This window comes from Nothobranchius furzeri, chromosome 2, assembly GCF_043380555.1.
Source record: "Nothobranchius furzeri strain GRZ-AD chromosome 2, NfurGRZ-RIMD1, whole genome shotgun sequence".
NCBI classification, from domain to species: domain Eukaryota; kingdom Metazoa; phylum Chordata; class Actinopteri; order Cyprinodontiformes; family Nothobranchiidae; genus Nothobranchius; species Nothobranchius furzeri.
In genome coordinates, this window is record NC_091742.1 from 53,519,415 (window position 1) to 53,543,914 (window position 24,500).

The 24,500-nt window shown below is 44.6% G+C and overlaps 18 non-coding genes across 18 annotated transcripts in view; all 18 read left to right on the forward strand.

The window, feature by feature from the left end:
- Positions 1-947: 947 nt before the first annotated feature.
- On the forward strand, positions 948-1,066 carry LOC139067500 (5S ribosomal RNA). Its single transcript, XR_011519671.1, has one exon. It is a non-coding gene; the product is annotated as a 5S ribosomal RNA (ribosomal RNA).
- Positions 1,067-2,325: 1,259 nt separating this feature from the next.
- LOC139068201 (5S ribosomal RNA) lies at positions 2,326-2,444 on the forward strand. The gene has a single exon (XR_011519800.1). It is a non-coding gene; the product is annotated as a 5S ribosomal RNA (ribosomal RNA).
- A 1,260-nt stretch (positions 2,445-3,704) lies between these two features.
- On the forward strand, positions 3,705-3,823 carry LOC139067604 (5S ribosomal RNA). The gene has a single exon (XR_011519683.1). It is a non-coding gene; the product is annotated as a 5S ribosomal RNA (ribosomal RNA).
- Positions 3,824-5,082: 1,259 nt separating this feature from the next.
- On the forward strand, positions 5,083-5,201 carry LOC139068202 (5S ribosomal RNA). The gene has a single exon (XR_011519801.1). It is a non-coding gene; the product is annotated as a 5S ribosomal RNA (ribosomal RNA).
- Positions 5,202-6,461: 1,260 nt separating this feature from the next.
- On the forward strand, positions 6,462-6,580 carry LOC139067707 (5S ribosomal RNA). The gene has a single exon (XR_011519695.1). It is a non-coding gene; the product is annotated as a 5S ribosomal RNA (ribosomal RNA).
- A 1,259-nt stretch (positions 6,581-7,839) lies between these two features.
- Positions 7,840-7,958, forward strand: LOC139068251 (5S ribosomal RNA). The gene has a single exon (XR_011519850.1). It is a non-coding gene; the product is annotated as a 5S ribosomal RNA (ribosomal RNA).
- A 1,259-nt stretch (positions 7,959-9,217) lies between these two features.
- Positions 9,218-9,336, forward strand: LOC139067974 (5S ribosomal RNA). Its single transcript, XR_011519719.1, has one exon. It is a non-coding gene; the product is annotated as a 5S ribosomal RNA (ribosomal RNA).
- A 1,259-nt stretch (positions 9,337-10,595) lies between these two features.
- On the forward strand, positions 10,596-10,714 carry LOC139067812 (5S ribosomal RNA). The gene has a single exon (XR_011519706.1). It is a non-coding gene; the product is annotated as a 5S ribosomal RNA (ribosomal RNA).
- Positions 10,715-11,974: 1,260 nt separating this feature from the next.
- Positions 11,975-12,093, forward strand: LOC139068259 (5S ribosomal RNA). The gene has a single exon (XR_011519858.1). It is a non-coding gene; the product is annotated as a 5S ribosomal RNA (ribosomal RNA).
- A 1,261-nt stretch (positions 12,094-13,354) lies between these two features.
- Positions 13,355-13,473, forward strand: LOC139067984 (5S ribosomal RNA). Its single transcript, XR_011519720.1, has one exon. It is a non-coding gene; the product is annotated as a 5S ribosomal RNA (ribosomal RNA).
- Positions 13,474-14,732: 1,259 nt separating this feature from the next.
- Positions 14,733-14,851, forward strand: LOC139068214 (5S ribosomal RNA). The gene has a single exon (XR_011519813.1). It is a non-coding gene; the product is annotated as a 5S ribosomal RNA (ribosomal RNA).
- A 1,260-nt stretch (positions 14,852-16,111) lies between these two features.
- On the forward strand, positions 16,112-16,230 carry LOC139068013 (5S ribosomal RNA). The gene has a single exon (XR_011519724.1). It is a non-coding gene; the product is annotated as a 5S ribosomal RNA (ribosomal RNA).
- Positions 16,231-17,490: 1,260 nt separating this feature from the next.
- On the forward strand, positions 17,491-17,609 carry LOC139068224 (5S ribosomal RNA). Its single transcript, XR_011519823.1, has one exon. It is a non-coding gene; the product is annotated as a 5S ribosomal RNA (ribosomal RNA).
- A 1,260-nt stretch (positions 17,610-18,869) lies between these two features.
- On the forward strand, positions 18,870-18,988 carry LOC139068225 (5S ribosomal RNA). The gene has a single exon (XR_011519824.1). It is a non-coding gene; the product is annotated as a 5S ribosomal RNA (ribosomal RNA).
- Positions 18,989-20,248: 1,260 nt separating this feature from the next.
- Positions 20,249-20,367, forward strand: LOC139067905 (5S ribosomal RNA). The gene has a single exon (XR_011519712.1). It is a non-coding gene; the product is annotated as a 5S ribosomal RNA (ribosomal RNA).
- A 1,260-nt stretch (positions 20,368-21,627) lies between these two features.
- LOC139068129 (5S ribosomal RNA) lies at positions 21,628-21,746 on the forward strand. The gene has a single exon (XR_011519739.1). It is a non-coding gene; the product is annotated as a 5S ribosomal RNA (ribosomal RNA).
- Positions 21,747-23,007: 1,261 nt separating this feature from the next.
- LOC139067448 (5S ribosomal RNA) lies at positions 23,008-23,126 on the forward strand. Its single transcript, XR_011519665.1, has one exon. It is a non-coding gene; the product is annotated as a 5S ribosomal RNA (ribosomal RNA).
- A 1,261-nt stretch (positions 23,127-24,387) lies between these two features.
- LOC139068009 (5S ribosomal RNA) overlaps positions 24,388-24,500 on the forward strand; it is a 119-nt gene continuing 6 nt past the window's right edge. The window contains exon 1 of the ribosomal RNA XR_011519723.1: positions 24,388-24,500. This exon is cut by the window's right edge and continues 6 nt beyond it. This is a non-coding gene — a ribosomal RNA (5S ribosomal RNA).

A 24,500-nucleotide genomic window follows, 5' to 3' on the forward strand; every position in this document is an offset into this window, starting at 1 on the left:
ATACATTTTTACAAAAAATATTTGTTGAAATTTGTTTCATTCACACCTAAAGATGAATCAAAAAATTGTTAAAAAAAATCATGGTTGAAGATTTCATAATTCATGCATCAAAGGGTTAACACAGAAATGTCAAAAAGCCCATTCCCTGGGGCAATCAGGTTTTAAAAGAGCGTTTCTTCTTCAATACGTTCACATTTTACTTCCCAAGTTGCAATAGAGAAAATCCAACTCATCTATCTGTGACTTACTTGCAATTCAGGGATCTAACTAAAGATTGTCATTAAGATTTCGTTCCGGAGCAAGGCTCTGCAGCCTGCGGCCATGATGGCACGTCGCAAGTCTTTGCCGCTACGCTACCAGCTAAAAGAAATGTGGGCCTTTTACTGGAATGGCATCAAAATGCACCAATAGGTCTTTTCCACAAAGACCCAAATAGGTTGTTGGAGAAACACATTGCAATTTATTGCTGCCAAACACAAGAAAAGCTGAACTCACAAACTAAGAAAAATCGGGCGCCAGCCGGCCGGCACCTGTTTGCAAGGATTTCACCCACAGAGCCCGGCCAGACGCAGCCCGAACAGGGGGGCGTGGGTCCCACTTTCCATGGGCCCACCACTCATAGGAGGGACAAAGGAAAAACGAGGTACTTCTCTCAACTGAGGTGAAGGTGGCCTTTTTGTACATCCAAATGTTAAATAATATCGTTTGTACTTTCTGACGTCTGCGATGTGAACAAATTTGGATTAAAGCGCATGAACCTATTCTACTGTGTCACTACACAAGCTCCCCTCTCCGCTTTCGCCCACGGAGCCCGGCCAGACACAGCTCAAACTGGGGATGAGGGCGGTTTACTGGAAAGGCCTCAAATTGCAGCATTCCATTCACTGGCAGCCAAGGGCACAACTGTCTCTGCACCCATAAAACGGAGGACGGAAGGACAAGCCTTCGCTTACGGCCATACCACCCTGAACACGCCCGATCTCGTCTGATCTCGGAAGCTAAGCAGGGTCGGGCCTGGTTAGTACTTGGATGGGAGACCGCCTGGGAATACCAGGTGCTGTAAGCTTTTGTCCTTGTCTTTTGAGCCAGCAGAGGGTGCTGTTACGCACTCGCCCTTCTGAGGAACAACACCTTACAGACCTCAAACAGTTACAACAGCATATTGCACTTTTCCTTAACCCTTTCATGCATAATAGTCACTCAAGTGGACAGGTACTCAAAATTGTTATTTATTTATTTTTGCTATTAAGCACAGCTGTTGAAGACTTTATTGCATTTGAGCACCTCCATTTGGACTTTGGTAAGCCAAGCCAACATATTTCATGTTCAGATTGCACACTGTTCACTGAGGTGGACATGTAATAAATTATTTGTAAATTATACATTTTTACAAAAAATATTTGTTGAAATTTGTTTCATTCACACCTAAAGATGAATCAAAAAATTGTTAAAAAAATCATGGTTGAAGATTTCATAATTCATGCATCAAAGGGTTAACACAGAAATGTCAAAAAGCCCATTCCCTGGGGCAATCAGGTTTTAAAAGAGCGTTTCTTCTTCAATACGTTCACATTTTACTTCCCAAGTTGCAATAGAGAAAATCCAACTCATCTATCTGTGACTTACTTGCAATTCAGGGATCTAACTAAAAATTGTCATTAAGATTTCGTTCCGGAGCAAGGCTCTGCAGCCTGCGGCCATGATGGCACGTCGCAAGTCTTTGCCGCTACGCTACCAGCTAAAAGAAATGGGGGCCTTTTACTGGAATGGCATCAAAATGCACCAATAGGTCTTTTCCACAAAGACCCAAATAGGTTGTTGGAGAAACACATTGCAATTTATTGCTGCCAAACACAAGAAAAGCTGAACTCACAAACTAAGAAAAATCGGGCGCCAGCCGGCCGGCACCTGTTTGCAAGGATTTCACCCACAGAGCCCGGCCAGACGCAGCCCGAACAGGGGGGCGTGGGTCCCACTTTCCATGGGCCCACCACTCATAGGAGGGGCAAAGGAAAAACGAGGTACTTCTCTCAACTGAGGTGAAGGTGGCCTTTTTGTACATCCAAATGTTAAATAATATCGTTTGTACTTTCTGACGTCTGCGATGTGAACAAATTTGGATTAAAGCGCATGAACCTATTCTACTGTGTCACTACACAAGCTCCCCTCTCCGCTTTCGCCCACGGAGCCCGGCCAGACACAGCTCAAACTGGGGATGAGGGCGGTTTACTGGAAAGGCCTCAAATTGCAGCATTCCATTTAATGGCAGCCAAGGGCACAACTGTCTCTGCACCCATAAAAGGGAGGACGGAAGGACAAGCCTTCGCTTACGGCCATACCACCCTGAACACGTCCGATCTCGTCTGATCTCGGAAGCTAAGCAGGGTCGGGCCTGGTTAGTACTTGGATGGGAGACCGCCTGGGAATACCAGGTGCTGTAAGCTTTTGTCCTTGTCTTTTGAGCCAGCAGAGGGTGCTGTTACGCACTCGCCCTTCTGAGGAACAACACCTTACAGACCTCAAACAGTTACAACAGCATATTGCACTTTTCCTTAACCCTTTCATGCATAATAGTCACTCAAGTGGACAGGTACTCAAAATTGTTATTTATTTATTTTTGCTATTAAGCACAGCTGTTGAAGACTTTATTGCATTTGAGCACCTCCATTTGGACTTTGGTAAGCCAAGCCAACATATTTCATGTTCAGATTGCACACTGTTCACTGAGGTGGACATGTAATAAATTATTTGTAAATTATACATTTTTACAAAAAATATTTGTTGAAATTTGTTTCATTCACACCTAAAGATGAATCAAAAAATTGTTAAAAAAAATCATGGTTGAAGATTTCATAATTCATGCATCAAAGGGTTAACACAGAAATGTCAAAAAGCCCATTCCCTGGGGCAATCAGGTTTTAAAAGAGCGTTTCTTCTTCAATACGTTCACATTTTACTTCCCAAGTTGCAATAGAGAAAATCCAACTCATCTATCTGTGACTTACTTGCAATTCAGGGATCTAACTAAAGATTGTCATTAAGATTTCGTTCCGGAGCAAGGCTCTGCAGCCTGCGGCCATGATGGCACGTCGCAAGTCTTTGCCGCTACGCTACCAGCTAAAAGAAATGTGGGCCTTTTACTGGAATGGCATCAAAATGCACCAATAGGTCTTTTCCACAAAGACCCAAATAGGTTGTTGGAGAAACACATTGCAATTTATTGCTGCCAAACACAAGAAAAGCTGAACTCACAAACTAAGAAAAATCGGGCGCCAGCCGGCCGGCACCTGTTTGCAAGGATTTCACCCACAGAGCCCGGCCAGACGCAGCCCGAACAGGGGGGCGTGGGTCCCACTTTCCATGGGCCCACCACTCATAGGAGGGACAAAGGAAAAACGAGGTACTTCTCTCAACTGAGGTGAAGGTGGCCTTTTTGTACATCCAAATGTTAAATAATATCGTTTGTACTTTCTGACGTCTGCGATGTGAACAAATTTGGATTAAAGCGCATGAACCTATTCTACTGTGTCACTACACAAGCTCCCCTCTCCGCTTTCGCCCACGGAGCCCGGCCAGACACAGCTCAAACTGGGGATGAGGGCGGTTTACTGGAAAGGCCTCAAATTGCAGCATTCCATTCACTGGCAGCCAAGGGCACAACTGTCTCTGCACCCATAAAACGGAGGACGGAAGGACAAGCCTTCGCTTACGGCCATACCACCCTGAACACGCCCGATCTCGTCTGATCTCGGAAGCTAAGCAGGGTCGGGCCTGGTTAGTACTTGGATGGGAGACCGCCTGGGAATACCAGGTGCTGTAAGCTTTTGTCCTTGTCTTTTGAGCCAGCAGAGGGTGCTGTTACGCACTCGCCCTTCTGAGGAACAACACCTTACAGACCTCAAACAGTTACAACAGCATATTGCACTTTTCCTTAACCCTTTCATGCATAATAGTCACTCAAGTGGACAGGTACTCAAAATTGTTATTTATTTATTTTTGCTATTAAGCACAGCTGTTGAAGACTTTATTGCATTTGAGCACCTCCATTTGGACTTTGGTAAGCCAAGCCAACATATTTCATGTTCAGATTGCACACTGTTCACTGAGGTGGACATGTAATAAATTATTTGTAAATTATACATTTTTACAAAAAATATTTGTTGAAATTTGTTTCATTCACACCTAAAGATGAATCAAAAAATTGTTAAAAAAATCATGGTTGAAGATTTCATAATTCATGCATCAAAGGGTTAACACAGAAATGTCAAAAAGCCCATTCCCTGGGGCAATCAGGTTTTAAAAGAGCGTTTCTTCTTCAATACGTTCACATTTTACTTCCCAAGTTGCAATAGAGAAAATCCAACTCATCTATCTGTGACTTACTTGCAATTCAGGGATCTAACTAAAAATTGTCATTAAGATTTCGTTCCGGAGCAAGGCTCTGCAGCCTGCGGCCATGATGGCACGTCGCAAGTCTTTGCCGCTACGCTACCAGCTAAAAGAAATGGGGGCCTTTTACTGGAATGGCATCAAAATGCACCAATAGGTCTTTTCCACAAAGACCCAAATAGGTTGTTGGAGAAACACATTGCAATTTATTGCTGCCAAACACAAGAAAAGCTGAACTCACAAACTAAGAAAAATCGGGCGCCAGCCGGCCGGCACCTGTTTGCAAGGATTTCACCCACAGAGCCCGGCCAGACGCAGCCCGAACAGGGGGGCGTGGGTCCCACTTTCCATGGGCCCACCACTCATAGGAGGGGCAAAGGAAAAACGAGGTACTTCTCTCAACTGAGGTGAAGGTGGCCTTTTTGTACATCCAAATGTTAAATAATATCGTTTGTACTTTCTGACGTCTGCGATGTGAACAAATTTGGATTAAAGCGCATGAACCTATTCTACTGTGTCACTACACAAGCTCCCCTCTCCGCTTTCGCCCACGGAGCCCGGCCAGACACAGCTCAAACTGGGGATGAGGGCGGTTTACTGGAAAGGCCTCAAATTGCAGCATTCCATTTAATGGCAGCCAAGGGCACAACTGTCTCTGCACCCATAAAAGGGAGGACGGAAGGACAAGCCTTCGCTTACGGCCATACCACCCTGAACACGTCCGATCTCGTCTGATCTCGGAAGCTAAGCAGGGTCGGGCCTGGTTAGTACTTGGATGGGAGACCGCCTGGGAATACCAGGTGCTGTAAGCTTTTGTCCTTGTCTTTTGAGCCAGCAGAGGGTGCTGTTACGCACTCGCCCTTCTGAGGAACAACACCTTACAGACCTCAAACAGTTACAACAGCATATTGCACTTTTCCTTAACCCTTTCATGCATAATAGTCACTCAAGTGGACAGGTACTCAAAATTGTTATTTATTTATTTTTGCTATTAAGCACAGCTGTTGAAGACTTTATTGCATTTGAGCACCTCCATTTGGACTTTGGTAAGCCAAGCCAACATATTTCATGTTCAGATTGCACACTGTTCACTGAGGTGGACATGTAATAAATTATTTGTAAATTATACATTTTTACAAAAAATATTTGTTGAAATTTGTTTCATTCACACCTAAAGATGAATCAAAAAATTGTTAAAAAAAATCATGGTTGAAGATTTCATAATTCATGCATCAAAGGGTTAACACAGAAATGTCAAAAAGCCCATTCCCTGGGGCAATCAGGTTTTAAAAGAGCGTTTCTTCTTCAATACGTTCACATTTTACTTCCCAAGTTGCAATAGAGAAAATCCAACTCATCTATCTGTGACTTACTTGCAATTCAGGGATCTAACTAAAGATTGTCATTAAGATTTCGTTCCGGAGCAAGGCTCTGCAGCCTGCGGCCATGATGGCACGTCGCAAGTCTTTGCCGCTACGCTACCAGCTAAAAGAAATGTGGGCCTTTTACTGGAATGGCATCAAAATGCACCAATAGGTCTTTTCCACAAAGACCCAAATAGGTTGTTGGAGAAACACATTGCAATTTATTGCTGCCAAACACAAGAAAAGCTGAACTCACAAACTAAGAAAAATCGGGCGCCAGCCGGCCGGCACCTGTTTGCAAGGATTTCACCCACAGAGCCCGGCCAGACGCAGCCCGAACAGGGGGGCGTGGGTCCCACTTTCCATGGGCCCACCACTCATAGGAGGGACAAAGGAAAAACGAGGTACTTCTCTCAACTGAGGTGAAGGTGGCCTTTTTGTACATCCAAATGTTAAATAATATCGTTTGTACTTTCTGACGTCTGCGATGTGAACAAGTTTGGATTAAAGCGCATGAACCTATTCTACTGTGTCACTACACAAGCTCCCCTCTCCGCTTTCGCCCACGGAGCCCGGCCAGACACAGCTCAAACTGGGGATGAGGGCGGTTTACTGGAAAGGCCTCAAATTGCAGCATTCCATTCACTGGCAGCCAAGGGCACAACTGTCTCTGCACCCATAAAAGGGAGGACGGAAGGACAAGCCTTCGCTTACGGCCATACCACCCTGAACACGCCCGATCTCGTCTGATCTCGGAAGCTAAGCAGGGTCGGGCCTGGTTAGTACTTGGATGGGAGACCGCCTGGGAATACCAGGTGCTGTAAGCTTTTGTCCTTGTCTTTTGAGCCAGCAGAGGGTGCTGTTACGCACTCGCCCTTCTGAGGAACAACACCTTACAGACCTCAAACAGTTACAACAGCATATTGCACTTTTCCTTAACCCTTTCATGCATAATAGTCACTCAAGTGGACAGGTACTCAAAATTGTTATTTATTTATTTTTGCTATTAAGCACAGCTGTTGAAGACTTTATTGCATTTGAGCACCTCCATTTGGACTTTGGTAAGCCAAGCCAACATATTTCATGTTCAGATTGCACACTGTTCACTGAGGTGGACATGTAATAAATTATTTGTAAATTATACATTTTTACAAAAAATATTTGTTGAAATTTGTTTCATTCACACCTAAAGATGAATCAAAAAATTGTTAAAAAAATCATGGTTGAAGATTTCATAATTCATGCATCAAAGGGTTAACACAGAAATGTCAAAAAGCCCATTCCCTGGGGCAATCAGGTTTTAAAAGAGCGTTTCTTCTTCAATACGTTCACATTTTACTTCCCAAGTTGCAATAGAGAAAATCCAACTCATCTATCTGTGACTTACTTGCAATTCAGGGATCTAACTAAAGATTGTCATTAAGATTTCGTTCCGGAGCAAGGCTCTGCAGCCTGCGGCCATGATGGCACGTCGCAAGTCTTTGCCGCTACGCTACCAGCTAAAAGAAATGTGGGCCTTTTACTGGAATGGCATCAAAATGCACCAATAGGTCTTTTCCACAAAGACCCAAATAGGTTGTTGGAGAAACACATTGCAATTCATTGCTGCCAAACACAAGAAAAGCTGAACTCACAAACTAAGAAAAATCGGGCGCCAGCCGGCCGGCACCTGTTTGCAAGGATTTCACCCACAGAGCCCGGCCAGACGCAGCCCGAACAGGGGGGCGTGGGTCCCACTTTCCATGGGCCCACCACTCATAGGAGGGACAAAGGAAAAACGAGGTACTTCTCTCAACTGAGGTGAAGGTGGCCTTTTTGTACATCCAAATGTTAAATAATATCGTTTGTACTTTCTGACGTCTGCGATGTGAACAAATTTGGATTAAAGCGCATGAACCTATTCTACTGTGTCACTACACAAGCTCCCCTCTCCGCTTTCGCCCACGGAGCCCGGCCAGACACAGCTCAAACTGGGGATGAGGGCGGTTTACTGGAAAGGCCTCAAATTGCAGCATTCCATTCAATGGCAGCCAAGGGCACAACTGTCTCTGCACCCATAAAACGGAGGACGGAAGGACAAGCCTTCGCTTCCGGCCATACCACCCTGAACACGCCCGATCTCGTCTGATCTCGGAAGCTAAGCAGGGTCGGGCCTGGTTAGTACTTGGATGGGAGACCGCCTGGGAATACCAGGTGCTGTAAGCTTTTGTCCTTGTCTTTTGAGCCAGCAGAGGGTGCTGTTACGCACTCGCCCTTCTGAGGAACAACACCTTACAGACCTCAAACAGTTACAACAGCATATTGCACTTTTCCTAAATCTTTCATGCATAATAGTCACTCAAGTGGACAGGTACTCAAAATTGTTATTTATTTATTTTTGCTATTAAGCACAGCTGTTGAAGACTTTATTGCATTTGAGCACCTCCATTTGGACTTTGGTAAGCCAAGCCAACATATTTCATGTTCAGATTGCACGCTGTTCACTGAGGTGGATATGTAATAAATTATTTGTAAATTATACATTTTTACAAAAAATATTTGTTGAAATTTGTTTCATTCACACCTAAAGATGAATCAAAAAATTGTTAAAAAAAATCATGGTTGAAGATTTCATAATTCATGCATCAAAGGGTTAACACAGAAATGTCAAAAAGCCCATTCCCTGGGGCAATCAGGTTTTAAAAGAGCGTTTCTTCTTCAATACGTTCACATTTTACTTCCCAAGTTGCAATAGAGAAAATCCAACTCATCTATCTGTGACTTACTTGCAATTCAGGGATCTAACTAAAGATTGTCATTAAGATTTCGTTCCGGAGCAAGGCTCTGCAGCCTGCGGCCATGATGGCACGTCGCAAGTCTTTGCCGCTACGCTACCAGCTAAAAGAAATGTGGGCCTTTTACTGGAATGGCATCAAAATGCACCAATAGGTCGTTTCCACAAAGACCCAAATAGGTTGTTGGAGAAACACATTGCAATTTATTGCTGCCAAACACAAGAAAAGCTGAACTCACAAACTAAGAAAAATCGGGCGCCAGCCGGCCGGCACCTGTTTGCAAGGATTTCACCCACAGAGCCCGGCCAGACGCAGCCCGAACAGGGGGGCGTGGGTCCCACTTTCCATGGGCCCACCACTCATAGGAGGGGCAAAGGAAAAACGAGGTACTTCTCTCAACTGAGGTGAAGGTGGCCTTTTTGTACATCCAAATGTTAAATAATATCGTTTGTACTTTCTGACGTCTGCGATGTGAACAAATTTGGATTAAAGCGCATGAACCTATTCTACTGTGTCACTACACAAGCTCCCCTCTCCGCTTTCGCCCACGGAGCCCGGCCAGACACAGCTCAAACTGGGGATGAGGGCGGTTTACTGGAAAGGCCTCAAATTGCAGCATTCCATTCAATGGCAGCCAAGGGCACAACTGTCTCTGCACCCATAAAACGGAGGACGGAAGGACAAGCCTTCGCTTACGGCCATACCACCCTGAACACGCCCGATCTCGTCTGATCTCGGAAGATAAGCAGGGTCGGGCCTGGTTAGTACTTGGATGGGAGACCGCCTGGGAATACCAGGTGCTGTAAGCTTTTGTCCTTGTCTTTTGAGCCAGCAGAGGGTGCTGTTACGCACTCGTCCTTCTGAGGAACAACACCTTACAGACCTCAAACAGTTACAACAGCATATTGCACTTTTCCTAAATCTTTCATGCATAATAGTCACTCAAGTGGACAGGTACTCAAAATTGTTATTTATTTATTTTTGCTATTAAGCACAGCTGTTGAAGACTTTATTGCATTTGAGCACCTCCATTTGGACTTTGGTAAGCCAAGCCAACATATTTCATGTTCAGATTGCACGCTGTTCACTGAGGTGGACATGTAATAAATTATTTGTAAATTATACATTTTTACAAAAAATATTTGTTGAAATTTGTTTCATTCACACCTAAAGATGAATCAAAAAATTGTTAAAAAAAATCATGGTTGAAGATTTCATAATTCATGCATCAAAGGGTTAACACAGAAATGTCAAAAAGCCCATTCCCTGGGGCAATCAGGTTTTAAAAGAGCGTTTCTTCTTCAATACGTTCACATTTTACTTCCCAAGTTGCAATAGAGAAAATCCAACTCATCTATCTGTGACTTACTTGCAATTCAGGGATCTAACTAAAGATTGTCATTAAGATTTCGTTCCGGAGCAAGGCTCTGCAGCCTGCGGCCATGATGGCACGTCGCAAGTCTTTGCCGCTACGCTACCAGCTAAAAGAAATGTGGGCCTTTTACTGGAATGGCATCAAAATGCACCAATAGGTCTTTTCCACAAAGACCCAAATAGGTTGTTGGAGAAACACATTGCAATTTATTGCTGCCAAACACAAGAAAAGCTGAACTCACAAACTAAGAAAAATCGGGCGCCAGCCGGCCGGCACCTGTTTGCAAGGATTTCACCCACAGAGCCCGGCCAGACGCAGCCCGAACAGGGGGGCGTGGGTCCCACTTTCCATGGGCCCACCACTCATAGGAGGGACAAAGGAAAAACGAGGTACTTCTCTCAACTGAGGTGAAGGTGGCCTTTTTGTACATCCAAATGTTAAATAATATCGTTTGTACTTTCTGACGTCTGCGATGTGAACAAATTTGGATTAAAGCGCATGAACCTATTCTACTGTGTCACTACACAAGCTCCCCTCTCCGCTTTCGCCCACGGAGCCCGGCCAGACACAGCTCAAACTGGGGATGAGGGCGGTTTACTGGAAAGGCCTCAAATTGCAGCATTCCATTCAATGGCAGCCAAGGGCACAACTGTCTCTGCACCCATAAAAGGGAGGACGGAAGGACAAGCCTTCGCTTACGGCCATACCACCCTGAACACGCCCGATCTCGTCTGATCTCGGAAGCTAAGCAGGGTCGGGCCTGGTTAGTACTTGGATGGGAGACCGCCTGGGAATACCAGGTGCTGTAAGCTTTTGTCCTTGTCTTTTGAGCCAGCAGAGGGTGCTGTTACGCACTCGCCCTTCTGAGGAACAACACCTTACAGACCTCAAACAGTTACAACAGCATATTGCACTTTTCCTTAACCCTTTCATGCATAATAGTCACTCAAGTGGACAGGTACTCAAAATTGTTATTTATTTATTTTTGCTATTAAGCACAGCTGTTGAAGACTTTATTGCATTTGAGCACCTCCATTTGGACTTTGGTAAGCCAAGCCAACATATTTCATGTTCAGATTGCACGCTGTTCACTGAGGTGGACATGTAATAAATTATTTGTAAATTATACATTTTTACAAAAAATATTTGTTGAAATTTGTTTCATTCACACCTAAAGATGAATCAAAAAATTGTTAAAAAAAATCATGGTTGAAGATTTCATAATTCATGCATCAAAAGGTTAACACAGAAATGTCAAAAAGCCCATTCCCTGGGGCAATCAGGTTTTAAAAGAGCGTTTCTTCTTCAATACGTTCACATTTTACTTCCCAAGTTGCAATAGAGAAAATCCAACTCATCTATCTGTGACTTACTTGCAATTCAGGGATCTAACTAAAGATTGTCATTAAGATTTCGTTCCGGAGCAAGGCTCTGCAGCCTGCGGCCATGATGGCACGTCGCAAGTCTTTGCCGCTACGCTACCAGCTAAAAGAAATGTGGGCCTTTTACTGGAATGGCATCAAAATGCACCAATAGGTCTTTTCCACAAAGACCCAAATAGGTTGTTGGAGAAACACATTGCAATTTATTGCTGCCAAACACAAGAAAAGCTGAACGCACAAACTAAGAAAAATCGGGCGCCAGCCGGCCGGCACCTGTTTGCAAGGATTTCACCCACAGAGCCCGGCCAGACGCAGCCCGAACAGGGGGGCGTGGGTCCCACTTTCCATGGGCCCACCACTCATAGGAGGGACAAAGGAAAAACGAGGTACTTCTCTCAACTGAGGTGAAGGTGGCCTTTTTGTACATCCAAATGTTAAATAATATCGTTTGTACTTTCTGACGTCTGCGATGTGAACAAATTTGGATTAAAGCGCATGAACCTATTCTACTGTGTCACTACACAAGCTCCCCTCTCCGCTTTCGCCCACGGAGCCCGGCCAGACACAGCTCAAACTGGGGATGAGGGCGGTTTACTGGAAAGGCCTCAAATTGCAGCATTCCATTCAATGGCAGCCAAGGGCAGCACTGTCTCTGCACCCATAAAAGGGAGGACGGAAGGACAAGCCTTCGCTTAAGGCCATACCACCCTGAACACGCCCGATCTCGTCTGATCTCGGAAGCTAAGCAGGGTCGGGCCTGGTTAGTACTTGGATGGGAGACCGCCTGGGAATACCAGGTGCTGTAAGCTTTTGTCCTTGTCTTTTGAGCCAGCAGAGGGTGCTGTTACGCACTCGCCCTTCTGAGGAACAACACCTTACAGACCTCAAACAGTTACAACAGCATATTGCACTTTTCCTTAACCCTTTCATGCATAATAGTCACTCAAGTGGACAGGTACTCAAAATTGTTATTTATTTATTTTTGCTATTAAGCACAGCTGTTGAAGACTTTATTGCATTTGAGCACCTCCATTTGGACTTTGGTAAGCCAAGCCAACATATTTCATGTTCAGATTGCACGCTGTTCACTGAGGTGGACATGTAATAAATTATTTGTAAATTATACATTTTTACAAAAAATATTTGTTGAAATTTGTTTCATTCACACCTAAAGATGAATCAAAAAATTGTTAAAAAAAAATCATGGTTGAAGATTTCATAATTCATGCATCAAAGGGTTAACGCAGAAATGTCAAAAAGCCCATTCCCTGGGGCAATCAGGTTTTAAAAGAGCGTTTCTTCTTCAATACGTTCACATTTTACTTCCCAAGTTGCAATAGAGAAAATCCAACTCATCTATCTGTGACTTACTTGCAATTCAGGGATCTAACTAAAGATTGTCATTAAGATTTCGTTCCGGAGCAAGGCTCTGCAGCCTGCGGCCATGATGGCACGTCGCAAGTCTTTGCCGCTACGCTACCAGCTAAAAGAAATGTGGGCCTTTTACTGGAATGGCATCAAAATGCACCAATAGGTCGTTTCCACAAAGACCCAAATAGGTTGTTGGAGAAACACATTGCAATTTATTGCTGCCAAACACAAGAAAAGCTGAACTCACAAACTAAGAAAAATCGGGCGCCAGCCGGCCGGCACCTGTTTGCAAGGATTTCACCCACAGAGCCCGGCCAGACGCAGCCCGAACAGGGGGGCGTGGGTCCCACTTTCCATGGGCCCACCACTCATAGGAGGGGCAAAGGAAAAACGAGGTACTTCTCTCAACTGAGGTGAAGGTGGCCTTTTTGTACATCCAAATGTTAAATAATATCGTTTGTACTTTCTGACGTCTGCGATGTGAACAAATTTGGATTAAAGCGCATGAACCTATTCTACTGTGTCACTACACAAGCTCCCCTCTCCGCTTTCGCCCACGGAGCCCGGCCAGACACAGCTCAAACTGGGGATGAGGGCGGTTTACTGGAAAGGCCTCAAATTGCAGCATTCCATTCAATGGCAGCCAAGGGCACAACTGTCTCTGCACCCATAAAACGGAGGACGGAAGGACAAGCCTTCGCTTACGGCCATACCACCCTGAACACGCCCGATCTCGTCTGATCTCGGAAGATAAGCAGGGTCGGGCCTGGTTAGTACTTGGATGGGAGACCGCCTGGGAATACCAGGTGCTGTAAGCTTTTGTCCTTGTCTTTTGAGCCAGCAGAGGGTGCTGTTACGCACTCGTCCTTCTGAGGAACAACACCTTACAGACCTCAAACAGTTACAACAGCATATTGCACTTTTCCTAAATCTTTCATGCATAATAGTCACTCAAGTGGACAGGTACTCAAAATTGTTATTTATTTATTTTTGCTATTAAGCACAGCTGTTGAAGACTTTATTGCATTTGAGCACCTCCATTTGGACTTTGGTAAGCCAAGCCAACATATTTCATGTTCAGATTGCACGCTGTTCACTGAGGTGGACATGTAATAAATTATTTGTAAATTATACATTTTTACAAAAAATATTTGTTGAAATTTGTTTCATTCACACCTAAAGATGAATCAAAAAATTGTTAAAAAAAATCATGGTTGAAGATTTCATAATTCATGCATCAAAGGGTTAACACAGAAATGTCAAAAAGCCCATTCCCTGGGGCAATCAGGTTTTAAAAGAGCGTTTCTTCTTCAATACGTTCACATTTTACTTCCCAAGTTGCAATAGAGAAAATCCAACTCATCTATCTGTGACTTACTTGCAATTCAGGGATCTAACTAAAGATTGTCATTAAGATTTCGTTCCGGAGCAAGGCTCTGCAGCCTGCGGCCATGATGGCACGTCGCAAGTCTTTGCCGCTACGCTACCAGCTAAAAGAAATGTGGGCCTTTTACTGGAATGGCATCAAAATGCACCAATAGGTCTTTTCCACAAAGACCCAAATAGGTTGTTGGAGAAACACATTGCAATTTATTGCTGCCAAACACAAGAAAAGCTGAACTCACAAACTAAGAAAAATCGGGCGCCAGCCGGCCGGCACCTGTTTGCAAGGATTTCACCCACAGAGCCCGGCCAGACGCAGCCCGAACAGGGGGGCGTGGGTCCCACTTTCCATGGGCCCACCACTCATAGGAGGGACAAAGGAAAAACGAGGTACTTCTCTCAACTGAGGTGAAGGTGGCCTTTTTGTACATCCAAATGTTAAATAATATCGTTTGTACTTTCTGACGTCTGCGATGTGAACAAATTTGGATTAAAGCGCATGAACCTATTCTACTGTGTCACTACACAAGCTCCCCTCTCCGCTTTCGCCCACGGAGCCCGGCCAGACACAGCTCAAACTGGGGATGAGGGCGGTTTACTGGAAAGGCCTCAAATTGCAGCATTCCATTCAATGGCAGCCAAGGGCACAACTGTCTCTGCACCCATAAAACGGAGGACGGAAGGACAAGCCTTCGCTTACGGCCATACCACCCTGAACACGCCCGATCTTGTCTGATCTCGGAAGCTAAGCAGGGTCGGGCCTGGTTAGTACTTGGATGGGAGACCGCCTGGGAATACCAGGTGCTGTAAGCTTTTGTCCTTGTCTTTTGAGCCAGCAGAGGGTGCTGTTACGCACTCGCCCTTCTGAGGAACAACACCTTACAGACCTCAAACAGTTACAACAGCATATTGCACTTTTCCTTAACCCTTTCATGCATAATAGTCACTCAAGTGGACAGGTACTCAAAATTGTTATTTATTTATTTTTGCTATTAAGCACAGCTGTTGAACACTTTATTGCATTTGAGCACCTCCATTTGGACTTTGGTAAGCCAAGCCAACATATTTCATGTTCAGATTGCACGCTGTTCACTGAGGTGGACATGTAATAAATTATTTGTAAATTATACATTTTTACAAAAAATATTTGTTGAAATTTGTTTCATTCACACCTAAAGATGAATCAAAAAATTGTTAAAAAAAATCATGGTTGAAGATTTCATAATTCATGCATCAAAGGGTTAACACAGAAATGTCAAAAAGCCCATTCCCTGGGGCAATCAGGTTTTAAAAGAGCGTTTCTTCTTCAATACGTTCACATTTTACTTCCCAAGTTGCAATAGAGAAAATCCAACTCATCTATCTGTGACTTACTTGCAATTCAGGGATCTAACTAAAGATTGTCATTAAGATTTCGTTCCGGAGCAAGGCTCTGCAGCCTGCGGCCATGATGGCACGTCGCAAGTCTTTGCCGCTACGCTACCAGCTAAAAGAAATGTGGGCCTTTTACTGGAATGGCATCAAAATGCACCAATAGGTCTTTTCCACAAAGACCCAAATAGGTTGTTGGAGAAACACATTGCAATTTATTGCTGCCAAACACAAGAAAAGCTGAACTCACAAACTAAGAAAAATCGGGCGCCAGCCGGCCGGCACCTGTTTGCAAGGATTTCACCCACAGAGCCCGGCCAGACGCAGCCCGAACAGGGGGGCGTGGGTCCCACTTTCCATGGGCCCACCACTCATAGGAGGGGCAAAGGAAAAACGAGGTACTTCTCTCAACTGAGGTGAAGGTGGCCTTTTTGTACATCCAAATGTTAAATAATATCGTTTGTACTTTCTGACGTCTGCGATGTGAACAAATTTGGATTAAAGCGCATGAACCTATTCTACTGTGTCACTACACAAGCTCCCCTCTCCGCTTTCGCCCACGGAGCCCGGCCAGACACAGCTCAAACTGGGGATGAGGGCGGTTTACTGGAAAGGCCTCAAATTGCAGCATTCCATTCAATGGCAGCCAAGGGCACAACTGTCTCTGCACCCATAAAAGGGAGGACGGAAGGACAAGCCTTCGCTTACGGCCATACCACCCTGAACACGCCCGATCTCGTCTGATCTCGGAAGCTAAGCAGGGTCGGGCCTGGTTAGTACTTGGATGGGAGACCGCCTGGGAATATCAGGTGCTGTAAGCTTTTGTCCTTGTCTTTTGAGCCAGCAGAGGGTGCTGTTACGCACTCGCCCTTCTGAGGAACAACACCTTACAGACCTCAAACAGTTACAACAGCATATTGCACTTTTCCTTAACCCTTTCATGCATAATAGTCACTCAAGTGGACAGGTACTCAAAATTGTTATTTATTTATTTTTGCTATTAAGCACAGCTGTTGAAGACTTTATTGCATTTGAGCACCTCCATTTGGACTTTGGTAAGCCAAGCCAACATATTTCATGTTCAGATTGCACGCTGTTCACTGAGGTGGACATGTAATAAATTATTTGTAAATTATACATTTTTACAAAAAATATTTGTTGAAATTTGTTTCATTCACACCTAAAGATGAATCAAAAAATTGTTAAAAAAAATCATGGTTGAAGATTTCATAATTCATGCATCAAAAGGTTAACACAGAAATGTCAAAAAGCCCATTCCCTGGGGCAATCAGGTTTTAAAAGAGCGTTTCTTCTTCAATACGTTCACATTTTACTTCCCAAGTTGCAATAGAGAAAATCCAACTCATCTATCTGTGACTTACTTGCAATTCAGGGATCTAACTAAAGATTGTCATTAAGATTTCGTTCCGGAGCAAGGCTCTGCAGCCTGCGGCCATGATGGCACGTCGCAAGTCTTTGCCGCTACGCTACCAGCTAAAAGAAATGTGGGCCTTTTACTGGAATGGCATCAAAATGCACCAATAGGTCTTTTCCACAAAGACCCAAATAGGTTGTTGGAGAAACACATTGCAATTTATTGCTGCCAAACACAAGAAAAGCTGAACGCACAAACTAAGAAAAATCGGGCGCCAGCCGGCCGGCACCTGTTTGCAAGGATTTCACCCACAGAGCCCGGCCAGACGCAGCCCGAACAGGGGGGCGTGGGTCCCACTTTCCATGGGCCCACCACTCATAGGAGGGACAAAGGAAAAACGAGGTACTTCTCTCAACTGAGGTGAAGGTGGCCTTTTTGTACATCCAAATGTTAAATAATATCGTTTGTACTTTCTGACGTCTGCGATGTGAACAAATTTGGATTAAAGCGCATGAACCTATTCTACTGTGTCACTACACAAGCTCCCCTCTCCGCTTTCGCCCACGGAGCCCGGCCAGACACAGCTCAAACTGGGGATGAGGGCGGTTTACTGGAAAGGCCTCAAATTGCAGCATTCCATTCAATGGCAGCCAAGGGCAGCACTGTCTCTGCACCCATAAAAGGGAGGACGGAAGGACAAGCCTTCGCTTAAGGCCATACCACCCTGAACACGCCCGATCTCATCTGATCTCGGAAGCTAAGCAGGGTCGGGCCTGGTTAGTACTTGGATGGGAGACCGCCTGGGAATACCAGGTGCTGTAAGCTTTTGTCCTTGTCTTTTGAGCCAGCAGAGGGTGCTGTTACGCACTCGCCCTTCTGAGGAACAACACCTTACAGACCTCAAACAGTTACAACAGCATATTGCACTTTTCCTTAACCCTTTCATGCATAATAGTCACTCAAGTGGACAGGTACTCAAAATTGTTATTTATTTATTTTTGCTATTAAGCACAGCTGTTGAAGACTTTATTGCATTTGAGCACCTCCATTTGGACTTTGGTAAGCCAAGCCAACATATTTCATGTTCAGATTGCACGCTGTTCACTGAGGTGGACATGTAATAAATTATTTGTAAATTATACATTTTTACAAAAAATATTTGTTGAAATTTGTTTCATTCACACCTAAAGATGAATCAAAAAATTGTTAAAAAAAATCATGGTTGAAGATTTCATAATTCATGCATCAAAGGGTTAACACAGAAATGTCAAAAAGCCCATTCCCTGGGGCAATCAGGTTTTAAAAGAGCGTTTCTTCTTCAATACGTTCACATTTTACTTCCCAAGTTGCAATAGAGAAAATCCAACTCATCTATCTGTGACTTACTTGCAATTCAGGGATCTAACTAAAGATTGTCATTAAGATTTTGTTCCGGAGCAAGGCTCTGCAGCCTGCGGCCATGATGGCACGTCGCAAGTCTTTGCCGCTACGCTACCAGCTAAAAGAAATGTGGGCCTTTTACTGGAATGGCATCAAAATGCACCAATAGGTCTTTTCCACAAAGACCCAAATAGGTTGTTGGAGAAACACATTGCAATTTATTGCTGCCAAACACAAGAAAAGCTGAACTCACAAACTAAGAAAAATCGGGCACCAGCCGGCCGGCACCTGTTTGCAAGGATTTCACCCACAGAGCCCGGCCAGACGCAGCCCGAACAGGGGGGCGTGGGTCCCACTTTCCATGGGCCCACCACTCATAGGAGGGACAAAGGAAAAACGAGGTACTTCTCTCAACTGAGGTGAAGGTGGCCTTTTTGTACATCCAAATGTTAAATAATATCGTTTGTACTTTCTGACGTCTGCGATGTGAACAAATTTGGATTAAAGCGCATGAACCTATTCTACTGTGTCACTACACAAGCTCCCCTCTCCGCTTTCGCCCACGGAGCCCGGCCAGACACAGCTCAAACTGGGGATGAGGGCGGTTTACTGGAAAGGCCTCAAATTGCAGCATTCCATTCAATGGCAGCCAAGGGCAGCACTGTCTCTGCACCCATAAAAGGGAGGACGGAAGGACAAGCCTTCGCTTAAGGCCATACCACCCTGAACACGCCCGATCTCATCTGATCTCGGAAGCTAAGCAGGGTCGGGCCTGGTTAGTACTTGGATGGGAGACCGCCTGGGAATACCAGGTGCTGTAAGCTTTTGTCCTTGTCTTTTGAGCCAGCAGAGGGTGCTGTTACGCACTCGCCCTTCTGAGGAACAACACCTTACAGACCTCAAACAGTTACAACAGCATATTGCACTTTTCCTTAACCCTTTCATGCATAATAGTCACTCAAGTGGACAGGTACTCAAAATTGTTATTTATTTATTTTTGCTATTAAGCACAGCTGTTGAAGACTTTATTGCATTTGAGCACCTCCATTTGGACTTTGGTAAGCCAAGCCAACATATTTCATGTTCAGATTGCACGCTGTTCACTGAGGTGGACATGTAATAAATTATTTGTAAATTATACATTTTTACAAAAAATATTTGTTGAAATTTGTTTCATTCACACCTAAAGATGAATCAAAAAATTGTTAAAAAAAATCATGGTTGAAGATTTCATAATTCATGCATCAAAGGGTTAACACAGAAATGTCAAAAAGCCCATTCCCTGGGGCAATCAGGTTTTAAAAGAGCGTTTCTTCTTCAATACGTTCACATTTTACTTCCCAAGTTGCAATAGAGAAAATCCAACTCATCTATCTGTGACTTACTTGCAATTCAGGGATCTAACTAAAGATTGTCATTAAGATTTTGTTCCGGAGCAAGGCTCTGCAGCCTGCGGCCATGATGGCACGTCGCAAGTCTTTGCCGCTACGCTACCAGCTAAAAGAAATGTGGGCCTTTTACTGGAATGGCATCAAAATGCACCAATAGGTCTTTTCCACAAAGACCCAAATAGGTTGTTGGAGAAACACATTGCAATTTATTGCTGCCAAACACAAGAAAAGCTGAACTCACAAACTAAGAAAAATCGGGCACCAGCCGGCCGGCACCTGTTTGCAAGGATTTCACCCACAGAGCCCGGCCAGACGCAGCCCGAACAGGGGGGCGTGGGTCCCACTTTCCATGGGCCCACCACTCATAGGAGGGACAAAGGAAAAACGAGGTACTTCTCTCAACTGAGGTGAAGGTGGCCTTTTTGTACATCCAAATGTTAAATAATATCGTTTGTACTTTCTGACGTCTGCGATGTGAACAAATTTGGATTAAAGCGCATGAACCTATTCTACTGTGTCACTACACAAGCTCCCCTCTCCGCTTTCGCCCACGGAGCCCGGCCAGACACAGCTCAAACTGGGGATGAGGGCGGTTTACTGGAAAGGCCTCAAATTGCAGCATTCCATTCAATGGCAGCCAAGGGCACAACTGTCTCTGCACCCATAAAACGGAGGACGGAAGGACAAGCCTTTGCTTACGGCCATACCACCCTGAACACGCCCGATCTCGTCTGATCTCGGAAGCTAAGCAGGGTCGGGCCTGGTTAGTACTTGGATGGGAGACCGCCTGGGAATACCAGGTGCTGTAAGCTTTTGTCCTTGTCTTTTGAGCCAGCAGAGGGTGCTGTTACGCACTCGCCCTTCTGAGGAACAACACCTTACAGACCTCAAACAGTTACAACAGCATATTGCACTTTTCCTTAACCCTTTCATGCATAATAGTCACTCAAGTGGACAGGTACTCAAAATTGTTATTTATTTATTTTTGCTATTAAGCACAGCTGTTGAAGACTTTATTGCATTTGAGCACCTCCATTTGGACTTTGGTAAGCCAAGCCAACATATTTCATGTTCAGATTGCACACTGTTCACTGAGGTGGACATGTAATAAATTATTTGTAAATTATACATTTTTACAAAAAATATTTGTTGAAATTTGTTTCATTCACACCTAAAGATGAATCAAAAAATTGTTAAAAAAAATCATGGTTGAAGATTTCATAATTCATGCATCAAAGGGTTAACACAGAAATGTCAAAAAGCCCATTCCCTGGGGCAATCAGGTTTTAAAAGAGCGTTTCTTCTTCAATACGTTCACATTTTACTTCCCAAGTTGCAATAGAGAAAATCCAACTCATCTATCTGTGACTTACTTGCAATTCAGGGATCTAACTAAAGATTGTCATTAAGATTTCGTTCCGGAGCAAGGCTCTGCAGCCTGCGGCCATGATGGCACGTCGCAAGTCTTTGCCGCTACGCTACCAGCTAAAAGAAATGTGGGCCTTTTACTGGAATGGCATCAAAATGCACCAATAGGTCGTTTCCACAAAGACCCAAATAGGTTGTTGGAGAAACACATTGCAATTTATTGCTGCCAAACACAAGAAAAGCTGAACTCACAAACTAAGAAAAATCGGGCGCCAGCCGGCCGGCACCTGTTTGCAAGGATTTCACCCACAGAGCCCGGCCAGACGCAGCCCGAACAGGGGGGCGTGGGTCCCACTTTCCATGGGCCCACCACTCATAGGAGGGACAAAGGAAAAACGAGGTACTTCTCTCAACTGAGGTGAAGGTGGCCTTTTTGTACATCCAAATGTTAAATAATATCGTTTGTACTTTCTGACGTCTGCGATGTGAACAAATTTGGATTAAAGCGCATGAACCTATTCTACTGTGTCACTACACAAGCTCCCCTCTCCGCTTTCGCCCACGGAGCCCGGCCAGACACAGCTCAAACTGGGGATGAGGGTGGTTTACTGGAAAGGCCTCAAATTGCAGCATTCCATTCAATGGCAGCCAAGGGCACAACTGTCTCTAGACCCATAAAACGGAGGACGGAAGGACAAGCCTTCGCTTACGGCCATACCACCCTGAACACGCCTGATCTCGTCTGATCTCGGAAGCTAAGCAGGGTCGGGCCTGGTTAGTACTTGGATGGGAGACCGCCTGGGAATACCAGGTGCTGTAAGCTTTTGTCCTTGTCTTTTGAGCCAGCAGAGGGTGCTGTTACGCACTCGCCCTTCTGAGGAACAACACCTTACAGACCTCAAACAGTTACAACAGCATATTGCACTTTTCCTTAACCCTTTCATGCATAATAGTCACTCAAGTGGACAGGTACTCAAAATTGTTATTTATTTATTTTTGCTATTAAGCACAGCTGTTGAAGACTTTATTGCATTTGAGCACCTCCATTTGGACTTTGGTAAGCCAAGCCAACATATTTCATGTTCAGATTGCACACTGTTCACTGAGGTGGACATGTAATAAATTATTTGTAAATTATACATTTTTACAAAAAATATTTGTTGAAATTTGTTTCATTCACACCTAAAGATGAATCAAAAAATTGTTAAAAAAAAATCATGGTTGAAGATTTCATAATTCATGCATCAAAGGGTTAACACAGAAATGTCAAAAAGCCCATTCCCTGGGGCAATCAGGTTTTAAAAGAGCGTTTCTTCTTCAATACGTTCACATTTTACTTCCCAAGTTGCAATAGAGAAAATCCAACTCATCTATCTGTGACTTACTTGCAATTCAGGGATCTAACTAAAGATTGTCATTAAGATTTCGTTCCGGAGCAAGGCTCTGCAGCCTGCGGCCATGATGGCACGTCGCAAGTCTTTGCCGCTACGCTACCAGCTAAAAGAAATGTGGGCCATTTACTGGAATGGCATCAAAATGCACCAATAGGTCTTTTCCACAAAGACCCAAATAGGTTGTTGGAGAAACACATTGGAATTTATTGCTGCCAAACACAAGAAAAGCTGAACTCACAAACTAAGAAAAATCGGGCGCCAGCCGGCCGGCACCTGTTTGCAAGGATTTCACCCACAGAGCCCGGCCAGACGCAGCCCGAACAGGGGGGCGTGGGTCCCACTTTCCATGGGCCCACCACTCATAGGAGGGGCAAAGGAAAAACGAGGTACTTCTCTCAACTGAGGTGAAGGTGGCATTTTTGTACATCCAAATGTTAAATAATATCGTTTGTACTTTCTGACGTCTGCGATGTGAACAAATTTGGATTAAAGCGCATGAACCTATTCTACTGTGTCACTACACAAGCTCCCCTCTCAGCTTTCGCCCACGGAGCCCGGCCAGACACAGCTCAAACTGGGGATGAGGGCGGTTTACTGGAAAGGCCTCAAATTGCAGCATTCCATTCAATGGCAGCCAAGGGCACAACTGTCTCTGCACCCATAAAATGGAGGACGGAAGGACAAGCCTTCGCTTACGGCCATACCACCCTGAACACGCCCGATCTCATCTGATCTCGGAAGCTAAGCAGGGTCGGGCCTGGTTAGTACTTGGATGGGAGACCGCCTGGGAATACCAGGTGCTGTAAGCTTTTGTCCTTGTCTTTTGAGCCAGCAGAGGGTGCTGTTACGCACTCGCCCTTCTGAGGAACAACACCTTACAGACCTCAAACAGTTACAACAGCATATTGCACTTTTCCTTAACCCTTTCATGCATAATAGTCACTCAAGTGGACAGGTACTCAAAATTGTTATTTATTTATTTTTGCTATTAAGCACAGCTGTTGAAGACTTTATTGCATTTGAGCACCTCCATTTGGACTTTGGTAAGCCAAGCCAACATATTTCATGTTCAGATTGCACGCTGTTCACTGAGGTGGACATGTAATAAATTATTTGTAAATTATACATTTTTACAAAAAATATTTGTTGAAATTTGTTTCATTCACACCTAAAGATGAATCAAAAAATTGTTAAAAAAAAATCATGGTTGAAGATTTCATAATTCATGCATCAAAAGGTTAACACAGAAATGTCAAAAAGCCCATTCCCTGGGGCAATCAGGTTTTAAAAGAGCGTTTCTTCTTCAATACGTTCACATTTTACTTCCCAAGTTGCAATAGAGAAAATCCAACTCATCTATCTGTGACTTACTTGCAATTCAGGGATCTAACTAAAGATTGTCATTAAGATTTCGTTCCGGAGCAAGGCTCTGCAGCCTGCGGCCATGATGGCACGTCGCAAGTCTTTGCCGCTACGCTACCAGCTAAAAGAAATGTGGGCCTTTTACTGGAATGGCATCAAAATGCACCAATAGGTCTTTTCCACAAAGACCCAAATAGGTTGTTGGAGAAACACATTGCAATTTATTGCTGCCAAACACAAGAAAAGCTGAACTCACAAACTAAGAAAAATCGGGCGCCAGCCGGCCGGCACCTATTTGCAAGGATTTCACCCACAGAGCCCGGCCAGACGCAGCCCGAACAGGGGGGCGTGGGTCCCACTTTCCATGGGCCCACCACTCATAGGAGGGACAAAGGAAAAACGAGGTACTTCTCTCAACTGAGGTGAAGGTGGCCTTTTTGTACATCCAAATGTTAAATAATATCGTTTGTACTTTCTGACGTCTGCGATGTGAACAAATTTGGATTAAAGCGCATGAACCTATTCTACTGTGTCACTACACAAGCTCCCCTCTCCGCTTTCGCCCACGGAGCCCGGCCAGACACAGCTCAAACTGGGGATGAGGGCGGTTTACTGGAAAGGCCTCAAATTGCAGCATTCCATTCAATGGCAGCCAAGGGCACAACTGTCTCTGCACCCATAAAACGGAGGACGGAAGGACAAGCCTTCGCTTACGGCCATACCACCCTGAACACGCCCGATCTCGTCTGATCTCGGAAGCTAAGCAGGGTCGGGCCTGGTTAGTACTTGGATGGGAGACCGCCTGGGAATACCAGGTGCTG